A 21,944-nucleotide genomic window follows, 5' to 3' on the forward strand; every position below is an offset into this window, starting at 1 on the left:
CGAAGACACAGACACACACGTGTGCTTGGGAGGCAGTCTAAGGGCTTAACTGAGAGTAAAAGGTGGAGTCAGGGGTTAATGAAGTGCATTAATGTCTCTTCTCCCTCTCCAACAGATTGCCAGAAACGAATCCCAGTTAAATCACTTCCTGCACCCGCACTCCCTTCATGTCCACGCCCTCCTAGTGACCTCACTTCCGCCAACTCCCTCCTGGACCCGCCTCTTCCTGCTCACTGCCTATAAAACCCAACCATCTCACCTTGCTAGTCAGTCCCATTTTGGACTCCATTCCAGACACTACTCTGGAGCTTTTTTTTTTTAATTGAAGCAGTTGTGGTTACAATATATGGGATGGATCCCCAAATCTTTTCTCTGTTTGTCTCTCTCTCTTGCAATATGGAATAGAATAATTTAAAAAAATATTTGTTAACTCCTGCCATGTGTGTACGTTCAGCGCCTTTCCTTTGTATTTGTGTGTGTGACTATCTCCTAACTGGTGCTCCCACTCTCAAGTGTATTTCCATAAAGATCTGCTTCTCCAACTCTGTCATTAATTTCAAGGCACCTTTCTCACCTCTCATCTGGTTTTATACTTGCCTTCTATGAAGGGGACTCTCTCAGCATGCCTCATACGCCTTTACTCCTGCATCTCACACTAGTACTTCCTCTTCTGTCGCATCACCAAACTGACCAACCACAACAAAAGCCAAACTAACCAATCAGATTGCTCAGAGGTACTGGCACACATACTTAATATTTAATTATGTAGTAGATGCTAGTATTCAAATTTAAAGACAAGGTAATCCATTTGGTTGATTCTACTTATTAGAGTAGTTTTTGGGTCTTATGTTGAAAGGCTGAACAATTCTATATGTTTCTTGGATTTTTAACCTATTCATTGTCATAATCTTCTTTTTCCAATACAGGGTCACCAGGGGCTGAGCCTTTCTTGACTACATTCAGACGTAATAACAAATTTGAGGAAAAAAAAAAACATTGTGCCAACAATCAGCGTATAAGGACAACAGAAAAGAGCAGAGTGTGTTTACAAGGTATGCAAAATGGACTTAAAATTATTAACATACAGTATGTGATTTGCTATAGCCAACAAATACTAACGTTAAGATGTCAAAAAGGGTCAACTTCTCTTACACTTTAAATTCTGTAGTACTGTTCCAGTTACAGTATATGTCAAGGTCACCTCACTTTGAGAGATTAACATAAACATTTGTATGAGTTATAAAGTGTCATTTTGCAGGCAGTACTTTTTTTCATGTATAAGTGCAATGTGAAAACGTAACTAAAAGCTCTTTGAAAATTAAAAAAATGTGCTATGAGATTATCTGTGGCATAACCATCCTAATATTTACTTTTTTTTTTTTTTGCTTTGGGTTGAATGGATACCAGAAAATGTTATTTAGTCTGTGTTTGCCCATTTGCTTTTTAATTGTGGCAGCAGACATCAGGTTTACATTTGGTTTTTTTTGCCTGCATAGTGTATTTCCATCGCTAACATTTTAATGTTTTGTCTAGGATTTTTAATGTACTATACACATCTTGTGGTAGACCACCTGTATTGCACAGCACCAAAGAGCATTTTATTGATTGTGTCTACTCATGTGCTGCGTGAATCATATGAGAATACAATTTCACAAAGAGAACGCTTTGGTTTCACATTACAATGTTAATATGCTGAGAAAAGTATTCGTTATACAATTGGTTGCCCCATCCATGGTGATTTCTTTCACTCGAACTTTATCAAAGAATTTTACAGAGACAGTTGAATTATGAAATAGTATGAAATATAAAAACTCAACACTAAAATTAAATGGAGAGAAAACACACTGTATAAAAACAATTGAACACCAGGAGACACTGTCATGAACTTAAATTATACTTTACAGATTTTTTGACTGGAGTACTTTTGCGTTTTCTAGAACTGAATCTCTATGCGACATTCAAATTCAAGTGAAAAAAATTGTTTTACACATTGGACAAATGTAAAAACAGAGCAGTTGTATTACTGTTGACTTCTTGGGTCTATGAGAGGTGTGTGTCAGTGAAAAGTCTCTATTTCTGCTTTGGACAAAGACATCTTGAGTGCCAAAGAAGATGTCAGTAAACTTTCTGAACACCATCACCATCTCAAATTATGTAAGCAGCACATCCTCAGAACACCAGTTTTTGGTCCACTTTAATAAAGGAAGGAAACAACGGGTTCTTCTCTTAGTCCTCACAAGAAGACTGCTGTTGACTTTTTTCTTTATCAGCTTCAATTGCTCTCATGAAAAGATGTTGATACTGAGCCTTGAGTCTGGATGTGGGAATAACTTTATTTAAAAAAATTTAATTAAATTCCAAATGTTAATAATCTCCGTGGCTCCAAACAGAGAGTTAAGAAGGTGCAGAATGGAATTTTGCAAATGTTCTACTTTTATTTTCATTTTGATGCTGTGGTTATTTTTTATTAATGTCTTCATTGGATATTTGTTTTATTGTGGTAACTGTGTGTGATGTGTTTTTGAATATCTGCTGCCATACTTTTGTAAGCAAAGGCACCTGTTGCTACCATGTGATGGACAGAAAATGTGGCATGTAGCTGTTATAATCAGTTAGTTTCAAAATTTTTTGCAGCTCTCTCTGCATTATCTGAAACACTCTATATGCTCTATTTACGGGTTTGGTGGCCTTGGGGATTATGAATACAATGTTAGTTTTCTATGTAATAATTGCAAGAAGATATCAGGTATATTGTTTGATTAAAGGTAAGATTTTTAAAGTAGGACCAACAATAATTATGTATGGAGCTGAGATATGGACAGTAAATGAAGTGCAGTAAAAGAAGTGGAATGTGGCAGAAATGAGAATGTTGAGATGGATGTGTGGGGTTACAATAAATGTAAGAATAAGAAATGAGACTATCAGAGGTACAACAAAAAAGGGCAAGATATCTAAAAACGAACAGGAAAGTAGACTGAAATGGTATGCACATGATGAGGAGGGACAATAAATATTTGGATAAAACAGTGAAGAAAAAGAAAGTACTGGGGAAGAGAAAGCAAGCGAGGCCAAAGTGGAGGTGAATGGATAAAGTAGAAGAAGATCTGAAGGAAAAGGGTTTGACTGAGAAGGAGGTGCAGGACTGAGCTGTATGGAAATGAGTGATCAGACACTTCAACACCATATACTGTAGATATGGGAAAGGATTAAGAGAAAGAAGAAGAAGAAGAACAGAACTTTTATGATTTATTATTATGCCATTTTAGCAAACCAATACAAAGCAGGTATGTCTAGCTGTGATTGATTAAGGGTCAAAAAATAGGTTACATTCAAGACAATATTGTCCTGGAGAAGCAAATGAATGAGTCAGAAAATAATCTTTAACTTAAGACCTCTGTCACTCCTGCTGTACATACAACTATTGCCAACACTGACAAAATACACGTGTAGTAGATTTTCTAATGAATAATTACTCCACTGTTATGGACTGGCAAAATCTCTAAAGCCTCAAGTATAAACGGTGCAAAGGCACACAAATGTTGCAGACGGCTGTTTCCACACTCACTCCAAGATTTATAAAAACTAAACTTGCTGTAAAGCCACACACATTTTCACAGCAGCTTCACGTCATGCATATGCACTTTTCTGCTTGGTACTGCAAACGGATTGCAGCCAGCATCAAAGCAGTGCTACTGTTTCTTTTTCATATTCGCATCCATGATGTGGGGTTTGTCAAATACACCAAAATTAATTGCATATTGTTTACAAATTAATTCACTTGATTGTAATCATTCTGTAACAATATAATGGGGCATGGAATGGCCAAACTATTCCATCTACCGTAGTAGCTATGACGTTGCTAGAAGACATCGCAAATGGAGCAATTAGAAGAGAGTGCATATTTCTAGATGATGATAACTGTCTCCTAAGTTGATTTCAATTTCCAAGAACTACCCTCTTGGAGCTGAGGGACTGATCTGGTGCAGACTTTATAAAGGCAGGCTTTGAGGAATTGTGCTTTACTTGATCGGATGCAAGTTCTGTCCACTCTCGGGTTTTTAGCCATAGAATCTTTTCAACATGAACCTGCTAACTGAGCAAGTATTTCACAAACATCACTGAGTTGCACCATGCCAGCTGTATAGGATGGTATTATCTACTTGTCATCCAGATATATAAGATTTCTTTACACTGTGGCTGAACAGGCAAACATCAAAATGCAATTTATAGCAACATCCGGTTTTCCAAATGTAATCTGATTGGTCACCTGCACACACATTGCTAGTGCAATTGCAACTGCGCTGGACAAGTTACATCAGCCAGGGTTAAATCACCAAAACAATGAGCTGGCATTACAGTACATCATTTATAGCATGAGAGCCTATAAAATGGCAACACAACATATTTGCAAGTGCTTTTCCAACTAGTGCAGCAAAAGGCCAGTAGTCCTTTTAAGGATAGCGAGTGACCTCAAAGAGCCATATAAAAAGAGCAAAGAATCTATCCATTGCTGCGCTCGGCACCAATGCTACACTATAAAGGTGATTTCAGAGATTGAATTTGCTTTTGTAAACAGAAAGCATCTACTCTATTAATGTATTGCTCTATAGTCCACAGAACGTATGTCTCATTGTGCAGGCATGTAGCGTGCTGCATAATGTGGCACACAGTTGTGGCTTGCCAGTACCTGAGGAGATGTATTATGATGAACCTGAACCGGACTCATCAAATGATCAGCCAATTTGCACAGCATTACAACTTCATTTGAATGTAATTAGCAGAATGTGGAGCAGCACGGTGGCGCAGTGGTAGCACTGTTGCCTCGCAGTTAGGAGACCCGGGTTCGCTTCCCAGGTCCACTCTGTGTGGAGTTTGCATGGTTTCCTCCGGGTGCTCCGGTTTCCTCCCACAGTCCAAAGACATGCAGGTTAGGTGATTCAAAATTGTCCCTAGTGTGTGCTTGGTGTGTGGGTGTGTGTGTCCTGCGGTGGGCATGTGCCCTGCCCGATGTTTGTTTCCTGCCTTGCACCCTGCGTTGGATGGGATTGGCTCCAGCACACCCCCGTGACCCTGTAGTTAAGATATAGAGGGTTGGATAATGGATGGATGGGTAGCAGAATGTGAAGACAGGTAATCAGATGCAGCACTATGTTTTTAAAAAATTAATTCAATTTATTGTCAATATCACATAGTACAGCCCTTATATTCTTTAGTTCATTGGCCACATCTCTTATGGCATCCACTATTGCATTTTGTGACTCCAGAACAGAGTCCGTCACCAGGTGACAGATGGTCACCTAGCGGTTTCTGAGGCAGATGTGTGTGAGCACCCAAAGTCTGAAGATGTGCTGGGCACAGCAGCACCATCACCGCCTGGAGTCACGTCCTCAGCACAGGGGTCAGCTTTTGTAATATTGTCTGAAACAGAATAAACAGATGGTGGGCTGCAACTTTGATATCTGACTACTTCTTTTTTTATTTTGAGCACTGTGTGACTTTCTGAACGTGAACTGTTGAGTTTCTCCACCACGCTGTTATTACTCCATCAACTTCCTTTTGTTGTTTATACCACTGCTTAAGCCAACAAATAGTATGTTTATTCTTGCCTTTTCTTCACATTCGCTGAAATTCTTCTTTTTTCCATGTGATTTAGCCATTGTCCTTTAACAAAAAACTGAACGGAAAGGGCTATTTATATTGTTTTGCATATTCAAATATGCAAAATTCTGGGAGGAGTCTGGGCGGGGTTGTAGGTGCATGCATGTGTGTTAAATTTTACATTCATTGGGATTTATAAAGGGGAAGTGAGTGGAACTTGGTGTATGCAGAGTTTTACAGTATGCATGTTGATTTTTTTGTGCATACACACATTTCTAGGTTTATCCATTTGCCATGTTTTAGTGTGAATTTTATGCACGGCGTTATACATGAGGCCCCTGGTCTCTATATTTTTAAATGTTTTTCCCAATGGTAAAAATATTGAATGCTTGTTCTTACAGGTAAATCATCACATCAATAAATTTAGCTGTCATTTCTCATTGGCACATTAATGCTTTGCTAAATCATGAGAATACCCCAATGAATCATGAGTTAGAGCAGAGAAAAGCCACTACGTAAGGACAACCAAGTTAATTTTGTTGTCTTTTAAAACGTAGCGTGAAGAAATTCTGTAGCTCAGGAATTGAAAGAGTGAAGTATGCATTTTTATATTGCTTTTTCTCTGATAAAATTCTAACTTCTGAAGAAGATATTATTAGAGATGTATTATTTTCCTGCATGCTATTCTGTCTTTACAGCCTTTAAAAATATCACATTTCTGTTCAAGCATGCAAGAGAACTATGATTGGACATTAAAGTAATTAAGCTAATATTGTCAAAAAACACCACCACTAGCATTCAGCTAGTTTAGCAAGTTCAGCAAATGGCATTTTAAATACAAAGAAGAGGAAATAAAAGACACTCCACAGGCTAGACCTAGAAAAAGTTGAAACCAAAAATGTAAGACGAAGTATAAGAATTCAAAATTTCTGTCTCTGTCATTAAAGTACAAGTCAGTGATCTCTGTGGCCATTCATTTTGATACATTGGTCAGTCCTGCCCTTAATGATCTAAGGTAACTGCAGGCTTTGACTAGTGACAGTCAGTGGCATCTGAGCTCATTTTTACACATTTTACTATTTGGACTGGAGGAAGGGAGTTAATGATCTTCTGGGTATTGTATTCCCTAACAAATTATTACCGATGAGGATTCAATGACTACATCTAGCCTGGTGTGTACTGGATTTGTTCTTTGCAACCAAATTACCTCAAGCTATATGAAGTAACCGTAGTAAGTAACTAACTTAATTTTACACAACACCTTTGCACAGTGTATGGTTTTCCAAGGAGTCCTACAACTACAGAAACAGAGAACAAACGCTGAATATATGTTATATGGTACCTGCCAAATAATACAAGAAGAACACAACATGTGTTTTGCCCTACTTGGAGCTTGTCAGGTGCATGTACTTTTGCTTCCCCTTTCAAGGAACGAACCTCAGACATCAGCGCCTAAGGCAGAGACTCAGTCGTGGGACGCCACTGTGGCTGGTTCGCTTTTTTGACAGGATGTAGATCGGTGCGTACACCTGAAGAGCCCCAAGCAGGGCGAAACACATGTCATGTACTCTTTGTATTATTTGGCAGGTACTATATAACATATCTATGATCTGCTTCTTGCAACTGAGACGGCGTGACGGATGTTTGCAGATTGGCCAACCAACCATAAGTGTTACCTGGTAGGTGACCACACAAAGAATCAGATTGTGTTTCAGACCTATATATATATATTTTTTTTTTAACCCATTTATTTACTACTAAAGCAATAATTTTTGGTCTTAGTTTTAGTTAACTCATTTGTTATGATTCTGAAACCTTAATTGGCTGTATTAGTTTTAAACAGCAGCATTAAGATATAAATGTTGCCTGTTTTGTTAACCAGCAGTAAGTTAATAATGAGGTGCAAAAGACAAAGGAAGCATCAGCTCTTCAGCTAATATGCATCCATTTGTACAAGCATTGTGAAGTTATCTGTGTTAATAAAATAATTTGAAACAACAGAGAGAGAGAGTGGAGGAACCGACAAGTTGAAGATATGTTACCTTTTTTTGCAGGCTTTTTTTTTTGGGAACCGTTGCATTTCTTTACATGAAAATACACATATGCATGTCTGTAAGGCTGACTCCCCATCCTTAGTCAAGCAGACTGCTCTTTCTAAGTAGTGTTATCTGTAAGGTACAGCTTTTTTTGGATGATAGAAAAATTAGCCACTTTCTACTCCACTTTTCTTTAATTAAAATCTTAACATTCTAAATGGGGTTAATGCCATATATTAATGCATGCCAATATATGAAATTAAGATTTTTTTTTCTTGTTTGATTTGTATAGCTCCTTGTAATTGTACATTCTATGAAGGACACTATATAAATTAAAAATTGATTGCTATTTGTACATTTTCTCCAGATGTTTGCTCATGCAAAATTAAAACTCTCCTTGCCAACAAGTAATGTCCTTATTCTGTAAGAAGGGCTGCATTCATTTTTAAACAATTTGTACATATAATTTTCATTTTGTTTGGCAGAGCAGACATGGGCCCCCTATGGGTAAACGACACATTCTTCCTGGAATTGGATTAAGTGGGTTTAGAAAATGGGTAGATTAATGTTACATCGTAGTTACAATAAATAAAATGTATAACAGACAAGCTCATAAAAGTAGGGGATGGTTAAGGGCCATAAGGCTGAATACTTTCAACGAATTCAGTCTCTTATAAGAAAACAGAAAAGGAAAAACCAAAGTATTTTATTTATATATATATGATACTAAGGGACCAAAAATTTACCATAAATCTTGTGTTTTACTTTGTTACTGATAACGTACTGAATATAAACATTTCTACACACATAAAGCAGCATTGTCCACCTTTGTCAGTTCAGATCACCCGCACACTGATATATTCTGGTCTTCTACATTCCAAATTGTGAAAAAACACCAAGTGTGACTACATTTTAAAATGTAAAATAATTTATAAGATCATTTGATTTTTAATAACTTGAGGCTACTTTTAAGATCATCACTTCTTATATATCATATAACTATGCTGGCTACAAGGCAACTAGGAACACAACAATTCACCATGTTATAACATAACATAACATAACATACTGTAACATAACAGCCTATTCCAGCAGTGCTGGGCAAAAGACAGGGCACCTAGCAGTATGAAATATATCTACATTTTTTGCAGTAGTAAGTATTACGTATTAACATGGTTATTTTTTTTTTCCTATAATAAGCTGTCTAAGCACACATACGTAACCATACACTAAATGTCTTAAACTTCTCTGTTGTTCTCTCTTGTTGTTTTCTCCACGTATGTTTTGGTGGTTAAGTTAAAGAGAACCATGCTGCACTTTGCAGCCACATATAAAGTTACATTTCCTCTTTCATTCTTGAGGAACAAATCATAGCAAAAACAGAATCTATCCACGACTGAAAGCGAAAATACACTTCTAATACAAAATGCTTCAGCACTTTAGAATTTTTTTCCATCTCAGAATATGGCAAAGCACAATAAAAGAAAACCTTCAGGAGAGACAACCTGTTCAATAAATGTAAAATGCATTTGATGCCATACTTGATTTGTAAACTGTATTAAATGTACATAATATGACCAAAAAATATACAGTGGAACCTCCGGTCACGACAGTAATTCGTTCCAAAACTCTGGTCGTAACCCAATTTGGTCGTAACTCGAAGTAATTTCCCCCATAGGATTGTATGTAAATACAATTAATCCGTTCTGAACCGTATGAGCTGAATGTAAATATCCATCCATCCATTTTCCAACCTGCTGAATCCGAACACAGGGTCACGGGGGTCTGCTGGAGCCAATCCCAGCCAACACAGGGCACAAGGCAGGGAACCAATCCTGGGCAGAGTGCCAACCCACCGCAGGACACACACATACACACACTCACACCAAGCACACACTAGGGCCAATTTAGAATCACCAATGCACCTAACCAGCATGTCTTTGGACTGTTGGAGGAAACCGGAGCGCCCGGAGGAAACCCACACAGACACGGGGAGAACATGCAAACTCCACGCAGGGAGGACATGGGAAGCGAACCCGGGTCTCCTAACTACGAGGCAGCAGCGCTACCACTGCGCCACCGTGCCGCCATTGAATGTAAATATATTTTTTTTAAGATTTTTAAGCACAAAAATAGTTAATTATAACATAGAATGCACAGTGTAATAGTAAACTAAATGTAAAAACATTGAATAACACTGAGAAAACCTTAAACAGAGAAACGTAACATTGCAAGAATTCACGCTATAGCCTTACGAACTGCTCGCTGTAAACACTTTTTTTAATAAGTTTTAAGCACAGGGAAAAACATGAACATTTGAAAAATCCGTAATTTAATAAACAACCAAGAAAAGTAACATTGCAACAATGCACGCTACGAACCGATCGCTGTAAACAGAAGTGAAGTGGAGGTTAAAATCCAATAGAAAAAAGTCTTCGTTAAATACAACGAGGTTAAAACAATGCTCGAATCAGTCTCTTTAAAAACAAGCCTGGTGCATTCTTTAACTGCCTTCTCAGCCTTACGCAGCCAGCCCTCTCTCTCTCGTTCACTCGCTGCACAGTGAATGCACAGGGAGAGACTGAACACGTGTGGAAATCATTGCCGCGTACGTACCGGAAGGGAAACTGGCTTGTTCATCACCCGAGTGTGTGGTCGTGAACAGATGTAAAAGTTTGCTGAACTTTTTGGTCGTAACTTGATTTGTACGTTGTCCGAGACGTTCGTGACCCGAGGTTCCACTGTACCTGATTTCTTAAACTTGTTGATTGGGGTCAAGAAAGCTAATTTGACTTTGACAGACACAAGAAAGGAACCATGTCCATCAAGAAAAAAGCAGACTTATCCATTGCAAGGTTGTAGGGAGGCTTAACAGCAGCATTGAGTGCAAGGCAGGAACCAAATAATGATGGAATGCCAGTCTACTAGAGAATACTTTCATACAAATTCCTTACAGACATCGATTTGGCTGTGGATAAAGAGTAGATCTCTGGATTTGTCCAACAGCAACATTAGACATTCTACCACCTTACCATTCAGATCATTCAGAAGAATTTCATTTTTGAAAATGTAACTACCCAGTTATCTCTATTGGGTATACCTGCATTGTGTAGCTCAACTTGACTCCAGATATAAAGCTAGTATAAAATAAGAATCCTGGTTGATGTTTCCCATCATTGTCATGTAAATTTGGGTGCAGTAGTGCTGACCTTCTTGGCAAAATCATACCTTCTCTTTCCATCCTTTCATTTGTACTTCGTGACATGTTCCGTAAGTGGGATACCATTCTACTTACCTGAGCTCTAAATACAAGCACACCTTATTTATCTGTTAAATGTTAAAACTAATAAAATCCCACGTTGTAGGGTTGTTGGCCCTCACATGGCACTCACATTCCTAATAATACAGTGTATTCACTGACATTGCCAATGCTTGTTCTGAATAAATGTATCCATCCATCCATCCATTTTCCAACCCGCTGAATCCGAACACAGGGTCACGGGGGTCTGCTGGAGCCAATCCCAGCCAACACAGGGCACAAGGCAGGAACACAATCCCGAGCAGGGTGCCAGCCCATCGCAGGAATAAATTTATTAAGGAACTAATTTCAAGCAACTGATTTATAGTTGTATGGACTGTATATATGTATTACTGTCCACATCAGAACAAATTTAAAGAAAATTCCTCTTTAATTCTCCCTCAGCTAGAATAGACCACATCACTCTGCCTGTAAAACAACTACTGTACAAAGTAATAAAAAAAGGAGTTCTCAGTACTACTCTTATTTGGAGCTTTGCTGTGGTGAAGTTAAAAATCTTAGATAAAAATGAAGTGAGTTAAAAAAAAGTCTCATTTAGTAAAGTATACTCATACAGTATATGTGTGAGTGCAAGTGTGAATATCTGGGTTTGTGTTTTCACCCTTTACAGTCTGTCATGGTCACTCTGTACAAACTGTTCTAGTTGTCATCTTTTTACTATACATATGTTTAGGTAACAATTTTATGAGATTTAATTTGTTAATTCATTTGAATTTTTTTGCATATTCAAGTCTTTTGTTTTAAGACATTAGCTGGAATTTGCACAATTTACTGGGATAGTGCATATTTCTGTTTGCTGTAGTTGTGTTCGACATCTATTTACTGTTGTGTGCTGTTGTGTCGTTGGAAAGTGTCCATTGCAGGCCAATTCTAATGATAAGACACCATTTCACAGAAAGACAAAATCACTAGAGCAAAATAGATTTATTATCAAACCTAAAGAAGCCTTCCCACAAAAAGAATGAGGCGCAATATGATGAATCAGTAGCATAGCAAGCTTGCTGAAGGCCCCTGTGCAGCACCCTGAGGTGGGTCCCTCCTGTCTAGCATAACTGTTAGTAATTTATTTGCGATGGTAACACTATCCGATCACATGCTGGTGACAAACAAACAGGCTCTCTAAATGGAATTTGTAATAACTTTTTAAACTGCTTTATTAGGGCAGCTGTAAGTTAGCAAAAATAAAATAAATTGTGGGAATGGAATGTGGGAGGTGTGGGTAGTAGTAGTCGTATATAAATATATGTAAGATATGGACCCGCTTGCTTTTCTAAGACAACTTTGTGATAGAAGATGATTAAAATGTAACATAAGATAGAAACTAGAAACTTTTCTGTGTTATAAAATGAAGCAATTTCAATTTGTAACAAATTAAAACGACAACACTGTCTGACAGGATACTACTACACAATCGACTTGTTTTACACAGGTTCTGACAAAATGGACATCATAAAGTGAGGTGTCAATGGTTCCAAGAAATTTGCCTTGTCATTAGGAAATTGCTTGGTCATATATACAGCTTGTTTGTGTTTAGTAGTTTCTCCATTTTTAACACTTTTAGCAGATAGCACCTGATTTGAAGCCCTTATATCGCTACTTCCAGACTCGATAGTTGCAACCATTTCACTCACTGCACTGTCTGCATAACCTGCTTGCGATCGTTGCGACAATTCACCAGCATCAGCATTCTCATTTACCACCGCTGGCCCTAGCTCAGTTTTGAGAAGGGTAGAAATCTTGGTAAGTTTAGTGTTTTTTCAATTCCTGTTGCAGGCATGCCTTACGTTTAGCAGCACCACTCTTATCATGTTTGCCGGATCCGCTGCTACTGGCCGACATGGTGTCATTTGGCGAGAGTATAAAAAGTGTCAAATTGTTCTAATATTCAGCATTTGCCGAAAAATGGGGACCATAACTTAACAACAGAATTGCTACGATTTACCGTTTATGAGTTTGAATTTCGAAAACTGTTGACATCAAATCAAAGCACAAAAGTAACAATTATTTGCGATAATAATGTATTTTTACAATTATTCATGTGACGTCCTTGAAAACTTCTTCCGTTCACGTCCGTTATGGCATGCCAAAGGTTGCCAGATTTGGGAATGTGCACTTCTCTGTAAGACGAACTAGGACGTGTTGTGCTTCCATTTAGGCTCCGAGCCTCCGAACTCCCAAAGTCTAAATTTGTGTAAATTGTAGGCCTGCCGAATACGTAATATCATCATGAATTGGATTGGACTTGCCTGGCGATGGTGCAAACATGGCACTGAAACTGTAAATTATTAACGCAATGAACTGCGCAAGTGATTTAAGTTATTCAATTATTTTTAATCTATACGGCACCGGGAGGGCCCCCCAAGCTCGTGGGCCCTTGTAATTTGCACAATCTGCACAATCCATTGCTACGCCACAGTATTGAATATCCCCAAGAATGCACAATCTGCTTTCTTTCAACACCAAATAATATCCAGTCCATAGGGTCGTGCAGGATGCAGTATGTCAACAACTGCACACAAATATGTTGACATAACAAAGAATTTAGAAAATTAATTTGAATCCACAATTGCTGTAAAAAAAGCGAAAGGCAACAAAATGTGTTTGTTATTAGCTTTGTCTCATAATAATGAAGACAACCTCTAGTTACTATGAATAAATTGCTTACAATATGTCTTCCTTAGTTGGTAACAACAATAAGATGATAAGATTCACAACTAAATATTTAAAAATATACTATAGTTAGTCTAAAAATATGTAGAATGAACTGAGAATAGACTTAAAAAGGAATAAATAATAGAGAAGTAAGTATTCTAAATTGATGTAGATTTGTTTCTTTGTCGCTACTTGGTCATTTCAAAATCAAGTAATTTCTCAATTCTCAACATAATTTGTTTATGATTTTGCCTATTTTACTTATAAAGTTTGAGGCTGGATAAAAAAAACATTAGAAAACAAAGTTTTGAGAATCATTAAGAAAACAATACACAATACTGTTTGTACTTGCTGACTATTTCTGCTATAAACTAGAAGCAGCACTTGGTGTTACACAGTTAAGTAATTTTAAGCTCTGCCCCACGTTTGTCTGCTTCTCTGTTCTGGTGTCTCACTGCTGTTCAAATTGTAGCAAAAACACTTTGTGGGGACATAGTCTACGGTCTTCCTTTGATCAAATGAGGGAAATGTTAGTAGAGACTGATCTAACAGTGTGGATTTGTACACTGGACATACATACATGCACACATGTACACTCTCACATAGGATTTTGAGCTTTACATATTAGCCGGGGAGGTGTCTATCTTATGAATTATAGACATTACAGTGTAGAAGGGGCCTGAAGCGTAAGTGTAAGAAAACTGGAATAGGTGGAGAAAACACACACGGTAAGGTCACCAGGCTTGGAGTCAAGTGTAGAACTGTGGAGTAGCAAAGCTAAATAAGAGCCACAATAACATCCACTATAAAATTCTACCCAACCTTGTTCAAAAACATGCCTATTTTTAATGAAGTGTCATGTCAAAGGTCAGAACCTATCCTGATAAAATTGGGTGCACTGCAGGAGTTAGTCCTAGCCAGTGTGCCAGTCTACTACAGGGTATAGGTACTCACACACCAACAGACAATCGCTCACCCTGGAATAATTTAAAGGTTAACCCAGCCTTCACGCTTTGGGAATGTGGGAGGAAATAGAAGGAGCAGACAAGGAGACAAAAGGAGACCATTCAAACTCCCTCACCACTCACCACTGTGCTCCCATGAAACCCATTACTCTGTAACTACTTAAAATAATAAAGAGTCACAGCGATAGTCCATAGACCTGCACTTAGTCTTTGTTCAAAGTGTAGCTGCTCCAGCTAGACCATTAAAATACTGATATGGGATTACAGACTGCTAGATTTGATAATGTGATAATATAGAACTTGATTTTTACTTGCGTTTGACTGGGAATTGTTTTCTTAAAAATAATTGTAACTAAACAATTACTTGAACACACTATGACTAAATATAAGTGAATATTTAGTGATTATTTCTTTTGTGACTTGACATTTTGCCTCAAGGAAGCAGGGAAATACTGATCTATAGTCAAAATAAAAGGAAAAGATTAAAGGAATACTCCACCCATTGTTTTATTTGGTGCTGACCTTGTGCTGTTTGTAGAGTGAGGCTGAGAAAAAAAAATAAACCTTATGATTTAATGGAGAACAGAGATCACAAAGTTTATTATATAACAGGCTTCAACGGGGGCCAAAATCAAAAGGGTAAGTGTTAAGAGAAAACCGCATTTTTCCAAGTGTCGGAATATGCCCCTATTGACAAAAACGATTCTCCTAACAGTTCTGCAGAATCTTCAAGACATAAATAACAAAAATTGTTTGTGACAATTTAATAATTTTGCTGTTTCTTAATGGTACCCATATGAAACTCCATTCATTACTGTTGCCCTGTGGCCTCTGATCATATAGCATGACTCTGGTATTTCATTTTAAATAATAATTTTGGTAACAATTTGTAATACATTGCTTTAATAAGTCATTACCACATATTATATACTGATTAACATATCTCATGTACATTCATCCATCCATCCATTTTCCAACCCGCTGAATCCAAACACAGGGTCATGGGGGTCTGCTGGAGCCAATCCCAGCTACCACAGGGCACAAGGCAGGAACCAATCCTGGGCAGGGTGCCAACCCACCGCAGGACACATGTACATTCAGAAAGTCATAAATGTCATTAAAGGGTAATTCATATATTCATAGCACTTTAAATTATTTTCATTAATAAGTTATTAACAAACATTACAGTATATATAGTATCTTTACATTTTTACAAATTATTTTTTCATTAGTTGTAGATCTTTTTGCAGTACCTAAATCTAACGTTGAAATTATTGCAAACATGTATAAAGTTATTCTAAAGTGTCACCATCATTTTTTGCTATATTCTTTGAATTACCACAGAACTTAAATGCAAAAACACTTATCTAATGACAAAAGCCTCAACCATGAAACTGCACACATAGGTTGCTTGTGGTCAAACAATGGAAAGAGCAGACATGTGACAGGTTTTCTGTTGAACCGTAAATTCAGATTAAGCTTTTGAGTGACGTTTTTCCAATAGCCTGCATAAAACTGCCACATATGCATTTTTCATTTGTATTTTTCATAAAGTAGCTAGAGCTTTTTTTTATTAACTAGTAGGATGATCAGAAGGATGCACAGCTATAGTAGCACTCCATTTCAGCAATAATTTTATAATGAATGCAATACAACAGTAAGAGCCAATGTGGCGTTCATTGGACATGCAATACAATACAATTTATTTTAATATAGCCCAAAAATCACACAAGAAGTGCCACAATGGGCTTTGTCAGGCCCTGCCTTTTGACAGCCCCCCAGCCTTGACTCTCAAAGAAGAGAAGGAAAAACTCCCCCCCAAAAAAAACCCTTGTAGCAAAAAAAAAATGGAAAAAACCTTGGGAAAGGCAATTCAAAGAGAGACCCCTTTCCAGGTAGCATTTAGCCTAAGCAATGTATTCCATACACTGGGTTAAAGACATTCTAGCCCCTTGCTAAGACCACCAAGACTGAACAAAACAGGATGGATACTAATGAGCCAGCATAACACCGTGTTACTATTGTCAGGTGCTCACAGGTTTGTTCTGACCACAGAGACGTGTATGTGTGTCTCTTTGACACGGTCTTACTGTATACCTTTTATCTCCTGACATCACGGGTCACAACCTCCAGTTGTTCTGTATAACAATGTGGCTAGGAACAATACATAACCAAGAAAAAATTTTGCCCATGGAAAAGAAAAATTGCATTGTGTAAAAGAGGTTAAAATATGACATCTTTGAATAAACTATTGTCACAATAAGATTTAACAACCTTCAAAACCCTTAAATCAGGGATCCTCAATCACAGTCCTGGAGGGCCGCAGTGGCTGCAGGTTTTTGCTGTAACCCGGTTGCTTAATTAGAAAGCAATTGTTGCCAATAATTTCGTTCCATGGCTTGCTAGTACTTTAACTCTGCCATGTCAGGTCATTCTCATATTCTAGATTTTTTTTTCCCTTTCTAAGGATATCATCCAAATGATTTGAAGGCTAAAATGGATGAATAATTCTCAGTCCTTCACTTTTTCTCTTCTTCCAAGTATTTAATTAAACCCAATAGTACAAGATATATACACAGGGGTGTAAATGGTAACAAGCTAAATGGAGAAATGCTGGTCTCTTTTGTCATTTTCATGTTATTGCTATTTAGGAGCAATTAAAAACCAAGGATACAGCTGTTTAAGACTAAAAAAATCGAGCGGGACAACTAAAGTGAAGCAGAAGTGTTACTTGAGCTGTACGTGCTTCTTTTTAAGTAATTGGGTTGGAGCAAAAACCTGCAGCCACTGCGGCCCTCCAGGACCGTGATTGAGGACCCCTGCCTTAAATGAACCAAAATGTCCAAGAAAAAATGCAAAACAAAGTTGTAAACAATGCATAATGAAAGCAAATCATAACAGTAATAGTCAAAGGTATCCTAAACAGCAAAATAAAAAAACTTATCCAAAAAAATAAAAAATCACAAAAAATTCTGAAACACAAGAGCAGCTTGAATTGAAGTTTTTTGCAAAGGCATATAATCATAATTCTACAATGAAGTAGTTAAGTCAAGCTGTTTTTCATTTCCATTGCCACTGCCACCTATGACACTAATAAAATCGACTAGAGGAGAATTGCAGACATAAGAGTGGAAGAGTGGGGCTGTTAAAAACCTGCTAAGCTTGCACAGAATACTGTTAACTTCATGCTTGGATAGTACATGGACAAATTCCAGTGTTCTAAAATTAAGGGTTAGTTTTACCTGAATGTGGTGTGGAAACAGTAATGAATCACAAGTATTCAGGGGAAAAGTTGTATATGTTGTAATATCTTGATGACAAACATAAAGTACTATACGATAACAGCACTACTTACAAAAAACATAACTATAACCCTTGAAGACAGTCACATTAATGGACTCTCCCAGTGTCACAACACAACCCCACTCAGTTTTGAGATGTGAACTGGTAACTTTGTGATCATAATCTGAGCCACTTTCCAGTTTGATTACACTGCTTATCTGAAGTTATGAAGGTCATTAAATGCTGCTTATCTGAAAATATATCTCCTATTCTAATGTAAAACTTTCTCTTCCTGAAGAGACCTATTATAGATTTAGCTAATGATTTCACTTCCTCCTGAATTTTCAGTTAATCAATTACTTTCTAAAAAGGTTACACAATTCTACACATGTGTTATGAGGACCCTGGGCATTTAGGGTGTGGACAGCTCGATATTCAACCTGCCTAATTATATTTAATCTTGTGTAAAAAATGAAAGTGAGCATTGTCACCCACTAGGAATTGCTTAGGGAATATCAGGGATGATTTGTTTAGCGTTCCTGAGCAGCAACTCTCTCTCAGTCTGGCTGCATGCTCTCAGTTACATTAATTTATGATTGTGAAAAAATTGCATCTATGACATGAATGGCTTTGAGTGTGTGTATATACAGTAATCCCTCCTCCATCGCGGGGGTTGCGTTCCAGAGCCACCCGCGAAATAAGAAAATCCGCGAAGTAGAAACCATATGTTTATATGGTTATTTTTAGATTGTCATGCTTGGGTCACAGATTTGCGCAGAAACACAGGAGGTTGTAGAGAGACAGGAACGTTATTCAAACACTGCAAACAAACATTTGTCTCTTTTTCAAAAGTTTAAACTGTGCTCCATGACAAGACAGAGATGACAGTTCCATCTCACAATTCAAAGAATGCAAACATATCTTCCTCTTCAAAGGAGCAAACAAATCAATAGGGCTGTTTGCTTTTAAGTATGCGAAGCACCGCGGCACAAAGCTGTTGAAGGCGGCAGCTCACACCCCCTCTGTCAGGAGCAGAGAGAGAGAGAGAGAGAGAGAGACAGATAAAAAAATCAATACGTGCCCTTCGTGCTTTTAAGTATGCGAAGCACCGTGCAGCATGTCACTTCACGAAGCAGCTGCACAGAAGGTAGCCAACGTGAAGATAATCTTTCAGCATTTTTAGACGAGCGTCCGTATCGTCTAGGTGTGCGAACAGCCCCCCTGCTCAATCCCCCTACGTCAGGATCAGAAAAAGTCAGCGCAAGAGAGAGAGAGAGAGAGAAAAGTAAGCTGGGTAGCTTCTCAGTCATCTGCCAATAGCGTCCCTTGTATGAAATCAACTGGGCAAACCAACTGAGGAAGCATGTACCAGAAATTAAAAGACCCATTGTCCGCAGAAATCCGCGAACCAGCAAAAAATCTGCAATATATATTTAAATATGCTTACATATAAAATCCGTGATAGAGTGAAGCCGCGAAAGGCGAAGCGCGATATAGCGAGGGATCACTGTACAGTATGTGTAGCCTACTACAGGAAAAGCTTATAACTGACCATCCATCCATCTATCCTCTTCCGCTTATCCGAGGTCGGGTCGCGGGGGCAGCAGCTTGACCAGAGATGCCCAGACTTCCCTCTCCCCGGCCACTTCTTCTAGCTCTTCCGGGGAATCCCGAGGCATTCTCAGGCCAGCCGAGAGACATAGTCCCTCCAGCGTGTCCTGGGTCTTCCCCAGGGTCTCCTCCCGGTTAGATGTGCCTGGAACACCTCACCAGGGAGGCGTCCAGGAGGCATCCTGATCAGATGCCCGAGCCACCTCATCTGACTCCTCTCAATGCGGAGGAGCAGTGGCTCTACTCTGAGCCCCTCCCAGATGACTGAGCTTCTCACCCTATCTTTAAGGGAAAGCCCAGACACCCTGCGGAGGAAATTCATTTCAGCCACTTGTATTCACGATCTCGTTCTTTCGGTCACTACCCATAGCTCATGACCATAGGTGAGGGTAGGAACATAGATCGACTGGTAAATTGAGAGCTTTGCCTTATGGCTCAACTCCTTTTTCACCACGACAGACCGATGCAGAGCCTGCATCACTGCGGACGCCGCACCGATCCGCCTGTCAATCTCATGCTCCATTCTTCCCTCACTCGTGAACAAGACCCCGATATACTTGAACTCCTTCACTTTGGGCAGGATCTCGCTCCCAACCCTGAGAGGGCACTCCACCCTTATCCAGCTTAGGACCATGGACTCGGATTTGGAGGTGCTGATTCCCATCCCAGCTGCTTCACACTCAGCTGCAAACCGATCCAGAGAGAGCTGAAGATCACGGCCTGATGAAGCAAACAGGACAACATCATCTGCAAAAAGCAGTGACCTATCTTGAGTCCACCAAACCGGACCCCCTCAACGCCCTGGCTGCGCCTAGAGATTCTGTCCATAAAAGTTATGAACAGCATCGGTGACAAAGGGCAGCCCTGGCGGGCTCCAACTCTTACTGGAAATGGGTTCGACTTACTGCCGGCAATGCGGACCAAGCTCTGACACCAGTTGTACAGGGACCGATCAGCCCTTATCAGGGGGTCCGGTACCCCATACTCCCAGAGCACCCCCCACAGGATTCCCCAAGGGACACGGTCGAATGCCTTTTCCAAGTCCACAAAACACATGTAGACTGGTTGGGCAAACTCCCATGCACCCTCCAGGACCCTGCTAAGGGACTGACCATGGGTTTGCTTATTTCATTGGAAGTGATTCCTACATGACTGATTGCTCATTTTTAACTCAGCAATGTCAATAACAAACACCATGGTGTCACAGAGTTCCGGAATTAATATGGTATATTAAGTCATGCAATTATTTCAGCATCTCATAGTGGCACTTACTTTTATATATGAATGATATACCAAAGTGGAGCACAGTGCAAACTAAATGAGGGATAAACTGGTTACCCTCAGTATAGTGGGCAATTCACCTTCTACGGCTGCGTAACACTAACTATGTATGGCATTCCAGGAAAAACAACCTTTATTTTACCCCGGCAGGCAAAGTCACTTTCAACAGCTTCTAGAACTGAGAACTTTCAAGGGGTCGGAAGGATTACAAGACCTAATAGGGCCTGTCTATAGTAAATAAGCCTGACAACATCCAAGGGCTGTGTGTGAAACGGATGTCAGCTTCTAGTCCTGAAAGAGTCTAAGCACACTGAACGAGTCCACAACCTGCGGGTGTGTATCTGCCCAAATGGGCCTGGCAGCATCCCGGGAAATAGTGCATGTCTAAAAGTAAGGCTATTTTAGTTCCATTTTTTGTATTAGTTTTTATTTATACACTGATTTTACCTGACATTTCATTTTAGGTTTAGTTACAAATTAGGCCATTTACTTTGGCAGTACTAAGCATTTAAAAACATTGGATCAAGTACTTCACATACCATATGAAGGCAGGTAATTCACACAACTTGTGCAGTTTCTCTCAATTTGCGTTTGATTGAACGAGGTGACCAGACAGTAGCATTCCACAGAGACAATTTTCAAGTTTTTTGAGCAACATAACTTGTCATTTAACTTGGCTGATTTTTTTTTTTGTTCAGCATGCTAACCTTTTCAAACTCTTCATAGACTTTTCCTTTAATCGAGTCCTCAAGTACACATCTGATCTGGTTCATTTCACTGCTATACTCACGAGTACTCAAGACAGGACCATCCCATTTACAAGGAATTGTTTGCTGTTTGTTCTTATTCAAAGACTGACGATGCGGGTTTGCTGCATGATCCCATCTTCTATTTGGGAGCCCTTGAACCTGTCACCATCGGTAATGCTACTGATGAGCTAAGCAGTGAGGCAACAACATAGCAAGGAGATGGTACAAAAGTGTCAAGTGCTTTTATTTAAATACAACAGCAAAACAATGTCCAAATAAATAAGTGCAGTGCTTCATCAAAAAGTCTTCATTAAATAAATAATCCATAAAAACAAAATGTGGAGGTAACAACAATAAATAGAAAAAACACAATCCTTTAAAAATGAGGTTAAAACACAATGCTGGAAGCAGTACTTTAAAAACACAATTCAGAGCCCTGGCGTCTCTCCCG

General features: G+C 38.8%; 1 protein-coding gene across 2 annotated transcripts in view; it reads left to right on the forward strand.

The window, feature by feature from the left end:
* Positions 1-21,944, forward strand: part of LOC114657795 (adhesion G-protein coupled receptor G5-like) — a 114,381-nt gene that overhangs the window by 28,182 nt on the left and 64,255 nt on the right. For both annotated transcript variants that reach the window (XM_028809697.2, XM_028809698.2), the window contains exon 2: positions 927-1,052. The gene's annotated coding sequence lies outside the window, so the exon portion shown is untranslated. The remainder of the gene's footprint in view (positions 1-926; positions 1,053-21,944) is intronic.

Source organism: Erpetoichthys calabaricus, chromosome 9, assembly GCF_900747795.2.
Source record: "Erpetoichthys calabaricus chromosome 9, fErpCal1.3, whole genome shotgun sequence".
Classification (NCBI taxonomy): Eukaryota; Metazoa; Chordata; class Cladistia; order Polypteriformes; family Polypteridae; genus Erpetoichthys; species Erpetoichthys calabaricus.